Here is an 18,695-nt window from a genome sequence, read left to right on the forward strand (position 1 = left end):
GACAAGGGAGAAGAATTAGGAGGAAGGAGAGTGGAGGGAGAGGAGAGAGGAGGGAGGGGAGAGATTTAGAGAGAGAGAGAGAGAGAGAGAGAGAGAGAGAGAGAGAGAGAGAGACAGACAGACAGACAGACAGAAACCACGTCGGAGAACACACACACACACACACACACACACACACACACACACACACACACACACACACACACACACACACACACGAAACCATTAATAAGCATACGTGACTTAGGATACTCCAAGTGACTGAAGATTCCCTAACACCTCTTCCTTAGCGATTCATTCAACACCTTACATTTCCATATCCTCGCGTATGTTCCTGATGCAAACGCTTTCGAAATTAAGAAGGTATAACACATTGTAGAATACATGTCAAGGAGGAACACAAAAATAAATCGCCTAATAAAATTCGTTACGAACTCTACTATGCGCTTAGATTACGAACCCAAAGAAATGGTAAGGTGTAATACGGAAAATAAATCACCTAGAAAAATGCGTTACGAACCAGGCGCCTAATAATCCATCCATCTGATCATGTGTTGTGCCTCATCAGGTGTTATGGTTTAAGAATAAATCGCCGAGAAAAATGCGTTACGAACCAGGCGCTTAAACAGTCCTATTCATGCATCAGGAGCGTAGGGTCCCGGGGCTAGGTTAATTATTCGGAACATTTAAGGGGAAAGGTACCAGTCATATTTCTAATGCAAGGAAGAAGGAACCAAAGGCCAGGCGTCTGCAAGATTGTTCCCTACATACCGTATTTAACATCTATACATAAATCCTGTAGGCTGAACTTTCAATTACTGTTTTATGTATTACAAGCTCTAGAGGACTTATTAAACAGCCTAGTGTCCAACAAATTAAAACACCGGTAAAAAACAAACAAACAAACACTAGTAAATAACTAAAATAAATAAAAAATGGAGGGGGGGGGAAGAAAACAGGTTTGTCTGTGTATTTACCAGACGAAATCCACGGCAGGCACCCAGCCCCAATGTTTTCCTTTTCCATAATGAAGTAGCTCTTGCACTTTTACTGCAGTGTTTTGTCAGTTCAGGTTAGGTTGGGTCGGGTCAGGTTTGGTTTGGTTGGGTTGGGTTGGGATGGGAAGGGAAGGGACGGGATGAGATGGGATGGGTTGGGTAAGGTAAAGTACGGTAAGGCAGGCTAAGGCAGGTTATGTCAGGCCAGGCTTAAGCAGATAATTTTATAACTCTTTAACTTCAAACTCTCAAAAACATGAATTAAATAGCCCAGAACAAGCATGAGTAAAATACAGAAGCCATCCTCGCACACGATGAATTAAAATACACACGATGCACTTCCCCGTCCACGTATTCCTTTTAAATAGACACGAAGCACTTCCCGCCTTCGTGTTCACTTTTATATATATAGGAAGCATCATTCCGCCTTCGTGTTCACTTTTATAAACACACGAAACACATCCCCGCCTTCGTTTGAAAAATATACTAAACACATCCTCGCTTCTGCGTTCTCTTTTAATTACACACGAAGCGCTTCCTGCCCTCCGTGTTCACTAAATCATTTAAAACTTCTGCCTCAAAAATACAAGCTTCATATTTCAGTCTCAGTCTAACTTCTGACAGTTTTTTTTTTTTAATTCATTTTTTGAAGGAATTGGTGCAGAAGAACGTTTACAAAGTCTTCTTGATATTTTTATGATTTATTTATTTATTTATTTTTTTTAATTCCAGCCAGCGCCAAGCAGCTTCATTTATCATCATCATCATCAACAGTACCATCATCATCATCATCAATACCATTACCATCATCATCATCAATACCATCATCATCATCGCTATTGTATTTCCCCTTCGTCATCGTCGTCGTCGTCACCATCGTATCTCCCCATCATCATCATCATCGTCGTCATCACCATCAATACCACAATCCCATCACCATCACTAAACTGTATTTCCCATAAATATATATAAGCTGCTGAGAAGGATCCAGAAGAAGGAATACCATCAATGTATCATCATCATCATCACCATCGTTGGCATCAACACCATACTAACCATCATCATCATTAATATCATCATCATATTTCTCACTAATACACTGGGTGAAAAAGATCAAGAAGTAGGAAAACAATCAATACATTACCATCATCATCATCATCATCGTTGGCATCATTACCATCAACGCCATACTACCCATCATCATCATCATCATTAATATCATCATCATATCTCACTAACACACTGGGTGAGAAGGATCAAGAAGCAGAGAAAGCAATAACGGATCATTATCGTTGGCATCATCATCAACACCATAATCCCACCATCATCATCATCATTATATTTCCTAATGAGATATGAGGTGAGAAGGATTCAAAAGTAGGAAGAGCATCAAGGTAAGAGAATCATCATCATCATCATCATCAATACCATAATTCCGTCATCATCATCATCATCAATACCATAATTTCATCACCATCATAACCTTATTTACCAACAAATAGATTAAAGGACGTATAGTGCCGAGAGAGAGAGAGAGAGAGAGAGAGAGAGAGAGAGAGAGTCAAACACCACGATCGGCAAAATGGGCCACACAATCACTCACAAATCATTCAAGCCTCCGGAATCCATCACTCGCCCGTCAAAAATTCTCACCACCTCATTGGTCACACACACACACACACACACACACACACACACACACACACAATCACGACTGTACTTGTGCAATCTATCATGCACAAATTCATTCTCTCTCCCTCCCTCTCTAGTACAACTATCATATTTTTTTTATTTACTTTCAAACTCTCCGTCACTGAACTAGGAATCTATTTTAAATATTTAATACCAACACCAGACGATTTAATACCAACACCAGACGATTTAACAATAATATATACCAGACGATTTAATACCAACACCAGACGACTCAGTACCAACACCAGACGACTCAGTACCAACACCAGGCGATTTAATACCAACACCAGACGATTTAATACCAACACGATGTAACTTTCAACTGTTCCTTTATATATTCCAGACGATTTTATTACGCTTGGGATGGGCTACAAGGACTGGAGGGATTGATACAGACTTCATTAATCCTTTCGGTACAATATATATATTTTTTCTTAGGTAAAAATCGTCTGGAGTAAGATTGCGATTGAAACTGTCAAAGGACTGAAGGGGTTAAAATTGCCTCCTTTTTAATGAGTCTGTTTAATACGCAAATAACCCTTTCGTTACGCATACATAACTACACATACATAACAACAGACATACATACATACAGTATATGGCTACATAACTACACACATACATACATATGTAAGTACACAGACATACATACCGGTATATAACTAAACAGACATTGGACATACGGTACATACATAACTACACATACCTACATACATACATGCATAACTACAAAACTACATAAATACACACGCCTACACACATCGATGCACAGTTAACTCAGCGTCAATAGTACATTTGATGCACTGATTGCAACAAATTGTACGGTACCGGTGCATATAAAACAGCAAATATTTTCACCCTGCGTTTCCTAAAGGATGTGCAAGGCAATGACGCACATGGACCACCACTCCACTGTCTGCAGCACCTCACCATCCTAATATTTATAAAGTTGACGAAAGTTTATTTAGTCAAACATTTCATAGTCGGAAAATACAAACAGGCATCGTAGGGAAACGTCTGTGCCTTTTCTGAAGAGGTCTCCTTTGTTATGGCTATTGAGTGAGTTGGAATTACACAGGACACGGGAAAAATCATTGAATCCGAAACTTTTATGGAAACATGTTCACCTAAAACTGCCATACAGGAATTACAACTCGACACGCTTTGGTACAGACTGCCAATGAGCAATTTTTCACAGTTTATGACAAAGTTAATGCATATATATATATATATTTTTTGTATTTTTCATGTAGCTACGTGATACCTTCAGAGTCGAGTAACCAAACTATAAACGTATATCAGTGTCATATCTCATTATCGGAATGAGACTTTTACTTTCTCGAATTCATTTTGAGGTAACTAGCAGAAATTCTCTAAACTGTTTTTACGCGAATTATCACGACGCGCAGTAACTGAATCCACGGAACTATGCGTTCTGGTCTAAAATTACCCTGTATAATGTGGAAAAAAAAAATCCCCTGCCTTCTTTTTTCTATTTAATCACGAGGTTCAAGCTGCCATTTTCAAGCTTTAGCCATAAGGATAATAATACTGTAAAACCCAATCTAACTCCGTATTTTTTCACTTTTCTTGACGGCGCCCTTATCAAACTGAATTTATTGTGCACTCTAAGTGACACGGATGGAATAACAGATGGACTATTCATACCGTATATATACTGTGTGTGTGTGTGTGTGTGTGTGTGTGTGTGTGTGTGTGTGTGTACAGAGAGAGAGAGAGAGAGAGAAGTAGGCTAGATACAGATACAAAGGGAGTGATAGGGAGTGACAGACAGAGGGACAGACATTTAGAGAGAAATGGAGTGGTAGTGGAAGAAGCCTAAGTATGAGGAGGACAGACAATGTTAAACAGCTACAGCCTAAAAGACAGATGGACAGACAGCTGGCGGAAAGGCGGAGTAACAGATAGAAGGAGCAACTGACAGAGAAAATTATGGAGTCACTGAAAAAGAGACAGATAGACAGAGGAATAGATATGCAGACAGACAGACAGACACAGATAGAAGCAGGGATACGTAGACTGGCAATTAAACAAGGGAAAGAGGAGGGACAGACAAGCAATTAGTGAAAGGTAGATAATCAGTGACAGGTAGATACAGAGAAAACAGACGGAGGAAAAAACTGGAAAACCCAGAAGAGGAAAAGCAGAGTAAGAAACACACACACGAAGTGACTGGTAGATAAACGGATCGACAGACAGATGGATGGATAGATAGACAGATACATATATAGACAGACAGACAGAGAGAATTAGACTGATAATAACGAAAGGAGTGAGTCTCTCTCTCTCTCTCTCACACACACACACACAAAGCCCTCTGTTAGTCTTTCACGTCCACAACACAACTTCCATCTCTCTATGAACATACCGAAGCCCATTCACACATAATAGCACACTGACACATTCAAAAATAACAATTAAAACACACACACACACACACACAAAATAAAAATATAAATGCACCGTAGAGAGAGAGAGAGAGAGAGAGAGCAGCCGCATCATACATGCAAATGCATGCAATGACGCAAAAGCATAAACAAACTCAAGCTTCCTATTCACAAACTCTCTCTCTCTCTCTCTCTCTCTCTCTCTCTCTCTCTCTCTCTCTCTCGCTCTCTGTACCAGTGCATCTGTCTATTAAGCTGCCTCCTTTCACCATATCTATCCATCTATATATATGAGTGTCTATTTATCTATCAACTGTACTTATTTGTCTATCTATCCTTATAATCAATTTATATATATCTACTCATTCATCTCTCTCTCTCTCTCTCTCTCTCTCTCTCACACACACAGCCATGATATCCACAATGCACTATCTTCATCAAAAATTCCATTGGCTAGCACTATCACAAACGTCAAAAATAAATAAATAAATAAATAAATAATAAAAAATGCATAAAAAATCAACTCTATACAAATTAAGCACAGATCATGCCAATGAATTCTTTCCACATTAATAAATCCATAACTCACACTAACCTCACTATACTGCCACTCCTCACACTAAATCACACTGGAGTAATTCACCTCACTCAAATATATATACACACAACTCACTCTTCTCATTCTACATCCCCCTCTCACACTACACTGCCACTCCTCACACTGAACTATCATACTACAATTCACTCCCATATATACACACGACTCACTCTTCTCATTCTACATCCCCCTCTCACACTACACTGCCACTCCTCACACTGAACTATCATACTACAATTCACTCCCATATATACACACAACTCACTCTTCTCATTCTACTGCCGTCCTCTCACACTATTGCCTTTCTAACCTCATAAATACTCGATCCTTTCTCTCCTCACTGTAATGTCTCTTCTCAAATTACAATATATATACTTAATTTATGCAGCTCATTCTTAAACACACAATGCATTCTGTTTTAATTATCTTCTACCCTCTCACACCATTCATTTCCCATCTCATAAGCATTTCTCTCTCTCTCTCTCTCTCTCACACACACACCACTGTTGTAACTGCAATGCTGTCTACTTTCTCATAGCCCAAATAAACACTTCCTCTCTCTCTCTCTCTGAAACACACACACACACACACACACACACACACACACAGCACTGTTCTTATTGCAATGCTGTCTACTTCTCTTTGCCCAATAACAGTTCCTCACACACACACACACACACACACACACACACACACACACACCAATGTTCTACCGGCAATGCTGTATACATTCTCATAGCCCAATAAACACTTCCTCTCTCTCTCTCTCTCTCTCTCTCTCACATACACACACACACAGAATATACATAATAAATCCACGTACCTCCATCTTACACACACACACCTCACTATGTTCTACCTCCAATGCTCTCCCTCACACTCATCACACTTACTCAACTCTTCCACCTCACCCTCAGACACAAAATCTGCTCTGTACTGGAAATAATCCCGTCCTTAACACCGCTTATTAGGCTATTTCCCGATTACATTTAACTGATTCTACCTTCAATGTATTGTAGACCCACACTAACAGTTTAACCCTAACTTCTTCTTTCCTAACCTAACTTACCCTAACAACCTCTCGATCCCACACTTCTAACCTCATTTTCCTACATACACATACCCCCATCCTACCTTCACTCCAACCCCCACACCGCATCACACTCAACTCACGATCCCCACTTTCCAATGCGCACACACACACACACACACACACACACACACACACACACACACACACACACACACACACACACACACACTGCCATGTCGTCCTCGCACACCACAAAACATTTACAGTCGCTACTCAACTCATGGATCTCAGGACCCTATTCTAAGTGGCTAAAATAAGAGGGAAGGAGTTAATGGGATGGTCTGAACGTTAGGATGCAAAGGTTCGCCGATAACTCTCAGCCGGCAATATTAAACATACAAGAAATGAATGGGTAAAGAACGGATAATCACAGTCTTGAATCCCGGAGTGCAACAACAGATTAGCACTAGATTACGAAGGTGCGGTAGTCACGAAGAAGTGCTACGGAGAGAATATACAACAGAGATGGCAGTCATTTTTCAGCCACTGAGCCAGGCAACAAGATAAAAGAATGTGGCGGGTGATTTTTTTTTTTTTTTTTTTTTTTTAACGATAAGGTATTGTTTTAGATAATGTACAGTCGCCATAAAAAATATCCTGTCGCCTCTCCTGCTTCTCTCCACGGTCTTTGAAAACCAGTGTGTTTGAACCAGCAGCAAACCCCCTCCCTCCCTCGTTCTTTATCACACTGATGTGAAGTCCAATGAGGTCATCAGTGGCAGTTGCTGCGGATTTACAACAGTTTTCGAACGGCAAGGAGAGAAAAGCAAGGGAGGGGACATGACTTTTTATCCCGACTGTACAGTATATAATAGTACCGGGTATTACTGGTCTGATATACCCTGGAGAAGGACGACAATCTGGGCCAAGTTAAGGTAAAACAAGCAAGGTATAGTATCGGCAAATTAAATAACTTCTCAGTGCAGAAAAAATAAATAAAAGTGATGACAGCTGATCTAGGCTACCGTACTGTTTTACTACTGACCTCAGAGGAATAATAAAGACCGCCTCCCCCCAAAAAAAATAATAATACTAAAATAATCACACTTGGGTTGGATGGTTATAGAAATGAACGAACACCACAGACACATATTTATCCCTTACCTCGCTATGACTGACTGTAACATCCTTTATTCTGCCGGTTTATGTACTAAAAGTGTACTAGTCAATATTATGGTGTAATAATAATAATGATGTACTACCATTACAACGTGGCCTATATACCACAACGCTTTGGCTACGTTTGAAAATGCTGTGCTGAATGTGGAGCGATTCCCCCCCCCCATTTTTAAGGGGTGCTCCGTACGTGATATACGGTACAGTAAATAACTTTTGTATCCTAAAAATTGCAAGTAGACTTTCAGATTAAACCAGCTCGACGACTAGCCTACACGCAATTGGTACATGATATAAATAGGAGAGAATGACCCGTATGTTACAAGGCGGTAGGGTTAGGAGGATAATGTTGGTAAGATACCGTACGGTGTCTGACATGGCCCACACAAGCAGTCTAGTCATCAGACGAGACATCTCCCTTGACGCACATAAAGGCTAATGAACGAACTTAAGGCCTGGGAAAAACATAATGAAATTACACACTCGCGTGCACACGCATGGCCACCACGCATGCGCGCGCCCGCACCAGCACACACACACACACACACACACACATATATGTAAGGGGGCGGCTAAAACTAGGATTCTTCTTGACTACAGGTATGACATGCGATCCACATTGCTTTTAAGTCACGCACAGAAAAATGATTAAAGAAGAAACCGTTTCTCCCACGACAACAGTAGTCTAACCAAGCGCATGTTCTACTGAAACAAATTAATGTACCGGTAGTTGAAAACAATACACTAACTTCTTACTACAGCTTGTACGAGTCTATCTATCTATATACCTAGGCTGCTTCCCCCAAGGTAAGGGAGGTAGCAGAGACAGGACGACACACTCCCCATTTACTCATCCATTCAAACACATTCATTCTAATCTTAGCCAGAAGGGGTAGAAGGGACAGATCCTCACCGCACCACACCGCACGAGGGTCAACTGCGCAATGCAATCAGTGACATCCGCAGCAGGGCCCGACAGCAGAGCTGGTTTACCACTGCCACATCATAATAGACCCATCCCCTTACCCGCACCTGACCTGATAGCTGATGAGACCAAATGCGGGAGCATATCCCCTCAGGGCTGCGTCATCATCTATTCATTCACAATTTCCCTCCATTTATTTCTGTTACGCACAGCCACTCTTCCTTGCACAACAGACGTCCCTCTCGCATCCAGCGCTCTCTTCACACTGTCCATCCATCCTATTCGTGGTCTCCTCTCAGCCTTACACCTCTCACATCAGATCTAGTTATCTTTTTCACCAATCGCTTGGTGAATACATTACCAGCACAGTAACAGCCTATCTTGGTGTGTCCAGGGGTGACAGCGGCAAAAAGGTTAAGAATCACTTATAAAGATGAATAAAACAGAGACGAGGACAAATGTCAGGTAATGCAAGTGTATAAATGGTCGTTGGGAGCCACTTACCGTTGTGCAGGTTCTCCTCCAGGGGGATGAGAAGAGGAATGACCACGTTGACAGCCATGGTTGATTTAACGTTCCTTTGGCTTTACGTTCACTGCCCTTTTACGTTCACTGTTTACGTTCAGTGCTGTTCGTTCACTAGTCTTTTTACGTTCACTGTTTACGTTCAATGTTTTCTTGATGTTATTTTTCTTCGTTCATTAGTCTTTTAACGTTCAATGCTTTCTGTATCACATTCACTAACATTTTTTACGTTCAATGCCTTCTTTATTACGTTCAATAGCTGTTCAGTGTTTTTCTTTATTAGGATCTTTCATTACCCTTTTAAGGTTCACTAACGACATTCACTTTACATTCGATGCTTTCTCTGTGTTCAAGGTTTTCTTTACGTTCAGTGCTTTCGTTCACTAATTACGTTTACCGGTTTCTTACGTTCTGGGCTTCGTATACGTTCACAGTTTCCTTAATGTTTACTAGTTTCTGTTCGTTCACTAGTCTTTTTTACGTTCAATACCGGTATTTTATTACGTTCACAAGCCTTTTTGCGTTCAATGCGTTCTTTACTACGTTCACTAGTCTTTTGACGTTCAATATTTTCTTTATTACGTTCACTAGCCCTTATACGTCATTTTCTTTATGCTTTCTTTATTACGTTCAGCAGCCTTTTACATCCAGTGTTTCCTTTACGTTCACTGTTTTCTGATCGTTCACTAGCGTTTTTACGTTCAGTGCTTTTGTTTACGTTCACTTTTTGTTGCACGTTCGCTACCCTTTTTACGTTCAATATTTTCTGTATTACGTTCACTGGGTTTTTTTACGTTCAATATTTTCTGTATTACGTTCACAGGCTTTTACGTTCAGTGCTTTCTTTACGTTCACGGCATTCTGTTCATTCACTAGACTTCTTACGTTTACTACTCTCGGATCGTTCACAAGCCTAAATACGTTCAACGCCCTCTTTACGTTCGCTGTTATCTTTACGTTCAATGCTTCCTCTACCACGTTCACTATATAAGGTCAACTTTTGTGTACGTTCATAGGGCTATTTTGTTCAAGCTTATTGTTCACGTTCACCAGGGTACTTATTTACTCAGTACCTTTACGTTCACCACTTTGTTCACCTTCTATGTCCAGTATCAGAATGTTCACTCTTACGTTCACCTGGCTATGTCTGTTCACCTATATTTCACGTTTCCCCAGGAGTTCACGTTTCTTGAGTGTCGAATTCACTGCATCTGAAATGATAAAAAAAAAGTATGTTACCTTGAAAAATAAACTATCTATCTATCTATCTACCTATCTATTTATCTATCTAAATTTGGATACTGATGGCTTTTTTACCCATTCAAGGGATGGGGTGAGGAAAATAAAATGATGGGGGAAGTGGGGAGATGGAAATTGATAACGAGGGAGGGTGAAAAAAGATCGGGAACTGAGAGAGAGAGAGAGAGAGAGAGAGAGAGGAATGGTGTTAACAAGAAAGGTGAAGATTTGTGACGAGTTATTGGTCTCTCTCTCTCATTAGGGACAACAAAGGCTGTAGGTTTCTGCCGTCCACTACTGTATATGAAGTAGCGCTTGGCAGGAAAGGCACACGTGATAGATGGACAGAGATATTAGACACACAGACATATGGAACAGACAGAATCACAGACATATGGAACAGACAGAATCATGTGAAAATAACAAAAACATAGACATATATAATACAGTATATAATGTCTGAGCCTACCAAAGACAGACACTGATGCCGGCAAAACCATTAAATCTCCATTAAAATGTTATTGCTTTACACACACACACACACACACACACACACACACACACACATACACACACACACACACACACACACAACAAAGGCAACCCACATAAATCAACACAATCATTATTTCCGCATCAGTTACCAAAACAATAGCACTTAGGAAGACAATGGCAAATATCCATATACTATATACCGGTATAGAATTTACTGGGCAACGTTAGTTATAAAATATCCTAAGCCTGAGAGTGTTTTTGTTTTTGCTTAACCCTGGTCTGTCCGGCTGAGCAGACCCGTTGACCACAGGTAAGCTTCTGCGGGGGCATTGTATAGGGACAGTACAGGGATCTGGCACACCCTTGTGGTAAGAAATGCCTCACCAGGGTCCCTCCCTCAGCAAGGTGCAGGGAAATTTGAGGAAGTTTGTCTCCCAAATGGACACCACAGATGCTTCAATCTACCCAGGGTGCACAGTGACACCACGTGAAGACTCCTCAACAGCTCCTCCTGAGAAATGTTAATACCAGGACAATGAACTATCATACCGGTACCTAAATTCGTCGTGTAACCCCTTCAGTTAGGTAACATACCAATCTTTCTTTCTTTCCCCCACCTAATAAAGACCCTTAATGTAACAGCTTGTCGCCTCAGCTGATGGCCAGGTATAGTCAGATGGGAGGATAAATATGATTACAGTAACCAAAAGGATACCCATTTGAATTTCTTAACTAAAGCTAATCAAATTTCATGCAACCATAAATTAAGTCCATGTTATGCAAGTGGCCCAGTTCCGTCAAATGAAAACGAACCAACTATAGCTTATTCATGCAAACTCCAGACGTATTTAATGTTATAACATCATATAGGTCTTTCACATTAACTTGGCTCAGAGTTCAGTGGTTCTTAAGCTTTCTTCTTGTAACTCATAAGGAGAAAAATACAATGCTAAGGCTCTATATTCCACCCATAGTACTTCTTCGTGACTAGCATCATGGTCTACTGTTACTCTATTGTTCCAACTCAGCATTTACAACTGAGGTGTCAACTTTTTGCCAGGTTAAAATAAAAAGATTATAGTTTAGCATATCTGTGCAACTTGCAGGCGATTTTATTCATCTCAGAGGATCTCACACTGACTGTATTGATTCAGGTCATATAAAACCCTTCAAGCCTCATATCAGCCTCTTCTAGTAGTAGTAGTAGTAGTAGTAGTAGTAATAACCATTATGAGTTTGCAGATGGACAAACACACACACACACACACACACACACACACACACACACACACACACACACAGATGAGGCAAACTAAAAAGATAATGTTTCTTCTTCTTTCCTGGTAAAACAGGAAAGAAGTGAAAAACAAGAAGAAGGAAAAAACCGGGTCAGGGGAAAGAGAAAAGGCAAAATAAATTAATTAAAACTGCCAAACATCATCTATATGTAAATCTAATTTGGCCACTTGACCCTTTCCTGAATCTGTCCTCTCAGAGGGGCTGTCTCAGCAACTGCAAAGGACCTTCAGGAAGCCCATCATTTCCCAGATATATCATGCAGCTGACACTGGCGCCAATGACATGCTTAGGCTTAATCATCAGGTAGCATGACAGCACCCAAACACCCTTGCGTGACTGTGAGGATTCAGTTACACCCTAGGTATCATGGTGTCTGTTTATCAATCCGATTCGCCTGTTTCCCCGTTCCTGCTGCACCCAAGCAGCCATGGACTAAGTCTGCCTAACCAAGAGGCAGTATCCATCATGCTGGGATTGAGTGGGAGTGCAAGTGAAGGGGAACACATGCCCAAAAGTGCAAAAACAGATACTTCAGCACCACTTCCACTCAACCCAGTGACTTCTGGCCTCACATCCCCCTCACCACACACCACGTCATTGTATTATGCCACCGGCTCTCACCACACTATCACAACCATCTTCACTGTTGCCCATACTTGTTCTATGTATGTGTTTGTAGGTCACTGGAGACAAAAAATGCTGTAAAAGTGAATGAAGGAGGTAGCGTGCACTACGAATTCCCATTGAGCAAAAAATTGAGTAAAACAGTAAGAAAACCTCACAAAATGACTGTATAATAACATACTAAGGTACCTACAGTAGGGAAAGTACCTAATGAACATGAGTGAACTAGGGCTTCTAAGTACGTAGAAATAAGCAGTCACTTTGGTAAAAATCATATGAACATGGGATGTGAAAGCATATTTTTGAGTTAGAAAACGGCACAAAATGAGTGTTGCTGCATAACGGTGCGACTTAAGTAAGGACAGTAAGGAACACAAGTGAATAAGCATCTGCAAAAGTAATCCCTGTGATAACCGGATGTCCAATTCCCGGACACACCAATGTCTGGACATTTTGGGCCTGGGTCTTCAACTGTATGTACTTTGAACTTGGTGCGCGGCACCAAACAGCTGTGTTTTTGCACGTAGTAGGGAGGCCCCCTGCTTCCTCCCCTCCCCAGGTACTACCTAACTACCGCGGTGAGTAGACGCTCGTTCCAATGGCTGCCGCACGTGCTCGTTTTTGTGAATAAACAGTGAATAAACTGCAATACCTCACCACTAGACCACATGGGAATTTACAGTGTGGTGCAGTGTTAAGAAATTAGAATTCAGAGTGCAAAGGACTAAGTGCACAGAGCAACAGAGGCATGCTGGACCTGGCATGGCGCAAGTAAGAACAGAATGTGCAGTGTTAAACAATTATAATTCACAGTGCAAAGGATTAAGTGCCGCACAACACTGGATTGCCGTACGTGCTTCAAGAGCATTTTCACCACAGCCAGTGCCTTAGAGGAGGCGGGTTAATCTTCACAACGGCCACGGACGTGTTGAAAGTACCCTGCACGCTGCTAAATATTTTCCATACTCACTTCTAACTCCTCATTCTTTGGTTCCCTTTCATTTATTTCATGCTTTCTGTCCCTTACTTGTGTGAATACGGTCTTAAATAGGTGCTATGCATGTCCAGTAGGGAGTTATGCAGGTGGTTTTCTGAGTTAGGCTGGGTTAGGGTCCATAAGTATCTGTCCGGGAAACATTTTCCCTATTCCTGGACAAACCCAATTTCCGGACATGCCTTCGGCTCTATTACATTGGTTATTGGGGGGATTACTGTGCAAAGAGATATGGGAAGTCCGCTTAAAAAAAATTATGACCAAATGTGATATTATAACATAAGAAAACTAAGAATAAGACAGTGAAATAGCACTTATGTGTACTGGTATATAAAGCAACTAGCTACGGCATGAAAAATGTCAAAAAAAGACTGCAAATCAAATAAGTACAAATAAGTGGTCAACTTAGTAAAAATTAATCTCATGGGTTGTCAAATGATACTTACAGCAAAAAAACTCTAGTTTTAAAACAGCGTTATTTAAGAGGAGCCTGTGGAGTCACGTGGAGAGACAGGCTGACGAATGAGGATATAAAGGAGCGTTGTGGTGTGGATGTGGATGTGATAGGAAGCGTTATGAGGAACACACTGAGGTGGTTTGGCCATGTGGAGAGGATGGAGGGTGAGAGACTGACGAAGAGAGTGTATGTGAGTGAGGTGGAGGGGGGAAGACGGAGGGGGAGGCCGAGGATGAGATGGAGGGATGGGGTGGAGAGGTATATGAGAGAGGGGGGTGTGAGTTGGGAGCAGGGCAGAGAGAGAGAGAAAGAGAATGATAATGTTTTCCTAAGCGAGTCTTTCTTTACTAAGCCTTATTATCCGCTACAAGTTTTCTCATGTTTTAAATCCTTCCTCCTTCTCCTCGTCTTCCTCCTCCTCCTCCTCCTCCTCCTCCTCTGTCTTCCAGGACCCCAAGAGATCTTCAGTAATTACAGTGGCCAGCTCTCCTCCTCACCCTCCTCCTCCTCATCTTATTCCTCATTATTTTGCGTTTTCTTTTCGCGTTTCGTTTCTATTTCCTTTCCTTCCTTACCTTCTTTCTCCCAATTCCTTACTTTTGTTTTCTTGTTCTTCTTCCTCTTAGGCTCTCCTCCTCCTCCTCCTCCTCTTTTTTGCTTCTTTCTCCTCCTCCTCTTCTTATCTTCTTCTTATTGCTTTTCTTCCTCTCTCTCTCTGCCAGACTGCCAGTATTCCCAGCGGTAAAGTCTTTCTCTCTCTCTCTCTTTCCTAAGCTGGAAGTGCCTTGCAATACTTCTCTGCCTATTATTTCACTTCTACTTGTCACTTTCCTCTGCTGGCTAATACTCCTAAGCTGAGAGAGGCTTGGTGTGTTTCTCTGCTTAATATTTCACCTCTTCTGCATCTCACTTTCCTCTGCTGGCTAATATTCCTAAGCTGAGAGAGGCTTGGTGTGTTTCTCTGCCTAATATTTCACCTCTTCTGCATCTCACTTTCCTCTGCTGGCTAATATTCCTAAGCTGAGAGAGGCTTGGTATGTTTCTCTGCCTAATATTTCACCTCTTCTGCTTCTCACTCTCCTCTGCTGGCTAACATTCCTAAGATGAGAGAGGCTTGGTGTGTTTCTCTGCCTACAGATGATTCTCTCTGATATGATGCGTCAGGGAGGAAAGCGACGGACATACCGAAAGGGGCTGAGGAAACGTAGTGCGGATTTAGACCAATTTTAGCCTACATGTACAAACCTTACACACTGACAATTCCTTTACTTCCTGGTTTAATAGTAACTGATATAAAGGAAATGGGAAGAAGAATGAGGATGGGATTAAAGAAAAGGTGTAATTAAATGGAGATGAGAGAGAGAGAGAGAGAGAGAATGATAACAGTGAAGGAAGAGGGAGGAAGAAGGATGTAACAGAGAGAGAGAGAGAGAGAGAGAGAGAGAGAGAGAGAATGATAACAGTGAAGGAAGAGGAGAAAGAGGGAAGACGGATGTATCAGAGAGAGAGAGAGAGATAATGATAACACCCTGGCTGCTGACAACACCATCCCATCGTTCACCAGGCCTGATGGCAGCACAGCCACCCGTGCCACCGCCAAGGCCCAACTATTAGCTGCTCACTTCTCCACCAAAATGTCTGTACCGGATCCCACACTGCCTCCCCCTAAGATTCCTCCTCTCACCACTGCCTCACTGGAGAATTTTACAATAACCACTGAGGAGGTCAAGAAACAGCTGCTCCTGCTGGATCCCAAAAAGGCACTCCGGTCTGACAACATCAGTCCTCACGTCCTCAAGAGATGTGCTGCACGGCTGGCCCCACCCCTCACCATCATCTTCAACAACTGCCTCTCCTCTTGTAAGTGGCCAACGCAGTGGATAGAAGCTAGGGTGGTGGCAGTACACAGGAAAAATAGCAAAAGTGACCCAAAGAACTACAGACCAATATCCCTTCTATCCATCGTTGGAAAGGTAATGGAGTCACTCATGGCCAGCAAGATCACCAGCTTCCAGGATTCCCATCATCTCCTCAACACCAAGCAGTTTGGCTTCAGGAAGGGGAAGTCGGCTGCGGACCTCCTCCTCCTTCAGTCCGCTGCTTGGAATCGCTCTCTCGACGGAGGATTGGACGGCTCGTTGTGGCTCTAGACATAGCTGGAGCCTTTGACAGGGTGTGGCACCAGGGCATCATCGCCAAACTGGGGAGCCTGGGTGTGTGCAGTGCCCTTCTGAACCTCATCCAGGATTACCTCAGTTGTAGGACCCTCAGAACGGTAGTAAACGGCCACACATCCAACCAATTCCCCATAATGGCTGGTGTTCCCCAAGGCAGTATACTCAGGCCTCTCCTCTGGAACGTATACTTCAACGACATCCTCCAACTCATCCCAGAGGCTAAAGCATACGCGGATGACTGCACTCTGTCATTCTCCTGTGACAGAAGTGAGTGGCAGGACACAGTCTACCGCATCAACCAGGCACTAGAGAACATTGTGTCTTGGAGCAAGCGATGGCAAGTCACCCTGGCCCCTGACAAGACACAGCTCATGCTTATTTCCCGCAGGCAGGACCTAGCTGACTTGCCCCCACCGGATGTACAGCTAGAGGGAAGAAAGCTTCCCCTACAGGACTCCATCAACATCCTCGGAGTAGAGTATGATGCGGGCCTCTCGTTCACCAGCCATGCCAGGAAAGTGGTCAAGAATGCAGCCTGGAGACTGAACTGTGTCCGCCGAATATCTCACCTGCTGGACGCCAAGGGAGTGGAGGTACTTTACAAGGCACAAGTATGCTCTGTCATGGAATATTCTCCACTTGCCTGGTCTTCAAGCCCTCCCTCCTACCTGGCCACCCTAGACCGTGTCCAGGCCAGAGCTCAACGACTGATGCGACTTAAAGGAGCCCCACATCAGCCTGCCCCCTTCCAACCCCTCCAGGAGCGCAGGGATGTGGCAGGTCTGTGTGTGATGCACAAGGCTCATATCCTTCATACCCGCCACCTAGTAACCCTGCAACTCCCTTCTTCGCCCCCACCGGCCACACACTCCACCAGAGCAGCCCCATTCAGACAACAACAAGTGGACGTCCCTTACTCCAGGACGGAACACCACTTCCGCATCTTCCTATCCCGATATGGCCGCCTGTGGAACACGCTGGTGCGCAACATTGACATCGGCCACAGTGACTCCCTACAAACATTCAGGCGAGAGGTGAACAGATGGGTGGCGTCGGCAAGAGACTAAAAAATTATTAGCTACAGGTAGCACTGGTGTCGATAACAATAATTATAATCAATTTGTATGTCAATATGTAAATTTTCTACTACCAATTAGCTATAGATAGCACTAGATTCAAACCTAGTTGCTTTAGCTTAGATTTCGAAAGGAACTCTTAAATCCTTGACAACAGCAAATGTAACTCTGCAATAAACCGTGTTAAAAAGAAAAAAAAAACAGTGAAGGAAGAGGAGGAAGAGGGAAGAAGAATGTATCAGAGAGAGAGAGAGAGAGAGAGAGAGAATAACATCAAATGGGAGGGACCAAGGCAGGATCCAATCTAATCTCTGACCGAACTTCAGACCGATAAAGTGGTCTGGAATTTGTGTGGTCTCTTATTTCTGTCTCTGACCCTCCCCCCCCCACTCCCACTCCCTCATTGCAATTCCAGTGACCTCTCTCTCTCTCTCTCTCTCCCTTCATCTCCATCTTCTCTCCCTCTCTCAATACATCCTTCTCCCCTCTTCCTTCACTCCTCTCTCTCTCTCTCCATCTGGCATCAATAAAACTTCGTGAACTAGAGACGAAAAAAGGGTACGTGTAATTTGCCTGTGGCGATTGGTTTACACACACACACACACACACACACTGTAAAAAAAAGGCGTGTGAGATTTGCTATACACACACACACACACACACACACACACACACACACACACACACACACACAGCGCAAAACACTCCACTGAATAATCATAAATAGCAAATACAAGCATACAAACACTCACACCCACATCAACTGTGTGTGTGTGTGTGTGTGTGTGTGTGTGTGTGTGTGTGTGTGTGAAAGTGAGAGAGTAGAGAGAGAGAGACAAGACAGGGATTAAAAGATTGAGTCAGGAAGGGTTGGGCAGAGACATAGAAGTAAAGATTTACCTTGGAGGCAGAGAGAGAGAGAGAGAGAGAGAATTTTGGTATAAAGGCAACAATAAAACTCGCCGTCGGACTGAAG

The sequence above is a fragment of the Coenobita brevimanus genome, chromosome 79 (genome assembly GCF_032717465.1).
Source record: "Coenobita brevimanus isolate Jiangsu-jjx chromosome 79, ASM3271746v2, whole genome shotgun sequence".
Lineage (NCBI taxonomy): Eukaryota > Metazoa > Arthropoda > Malacostraca > Decapoda > Coenobitidae > Coenobita > Coenobita brevimanus.